Here is a 1,297-nt window from a genome sequence, read left to right as displayed (position 1 = left end):
TGATCGTTATCTCGGCTAATGGGCGCCACATGAAAGGCCCGGTGTCTGGAAGGAACACGTCTAACAATCTCAGCATTTATGGCTGTTTTCACATTTGCAGGCCGCCGGTGTGTACGTTATGACTCCACGCGGCTATTAGGCAAGCTGGTTAAGGTCCGGAAAAGGTGCGGGGATCCGGATTCTGCTGTAGCGTCCCTCCATCTGCTGACCAGCGAGGTTTATTACGTCAGACGCCATGGATGAGTGAGGGAGTTTACTGTTAATATGATTTCACACAGACCTGTGTTGTTTGTTGTTTGCTTTAATGATTATAGACCATCAGAGCAGGATTATCAAAGAAACAAAGAGGATCTTTATGTTCTGCCTGTTGCATGCAGTCTCTGGTATCAGGACCTCCGTCTCTGTCACCTGGCAACGAACTTGTTGCCAGGATACAACCCGCCGTTTCTTATTTCCACTGGATCAAACGGGACCCGGGTTGAAAGACGTGTGTCTTTGGACAGGAAGGGAGGTGCTGCGTGACGTCAGCATTCAGAGAGGTGTGTGTGCAGAGGACATTAGCATCATTTTGACAGGCTCCGCATCTCTTTGAGCACCGGCTCCTTTGAGATGCGTTCACAACCGTCGAGCTGTGTCACGGACGGACGGCTCGCCGCCCGCCACGACACAAGCGAGGAAATCAGAGGAAGCGCTTCAAAGACTTCCTGCTTCCTCTAATGATCACACACACACACACACACACACACACACACACACACACACACAGACGTGAAACGCAGTCTAAGTTTATCGTTGCACTCCTGCTGACCCATCAGAGCTAAATTTGGAGATGCAAGAACGTTCCCACCACAGTTAGACAATAGATCCAGGATCCAGCAGGGACAGGTTGTAATGTTCAACGTGCCTTCTTCTCGCAGTGACATGTCTTCTCTGAGCAGTAGCAAGGTGACTTAGATTACATCGTCAGAGGACGGTCGAGAAGAGGCGGGGACTCATCGATTTCACCCAAACAAAGGGGACCTAGTACCATGGATCAAGTTCACAAAGTCTGTCAGGTCTGGGGAGGACGTCATGTTGGACCAGAGGACTCTTTCTTGGTATAATGGTACATTTTGCATCCAGCTTATGCACAGCTAGTCTCTTATTGCCAGACCGTCCTCCACAGCGCTGCAGAGGAGGGTCTGACTAGTCCACACAGCATTCTGGGACTGGAGAGAAACGTACGGTGGCCGGGAAGTGCAAAACAACATTACAAAGTCTGAAACACTTTTACAAAGATCGAGACAAATTTACATTT

The sequence above is a fragment of the Etheostoma cragini genome, unplaced genomic scaffold, assembly GCF_013103735.1.
Source record: "Etheostoma cragini isolate CJK2018 unplaced genomic scaffold, CSU_Ecrag_1.0 ScbMSFa_1523, whole genome shotgun sequence".
Lineage (NCBI taxonomy): Eukaryota > Metazoa > Chordata > Actinopteri > Perciformes > Percidae > Etheostoma > Etheostoma cragini.
The sequence above is the reverse complement of the archived record's forward strand: the minus strand, read 5'-3'. Positions refer to the sequence as shown.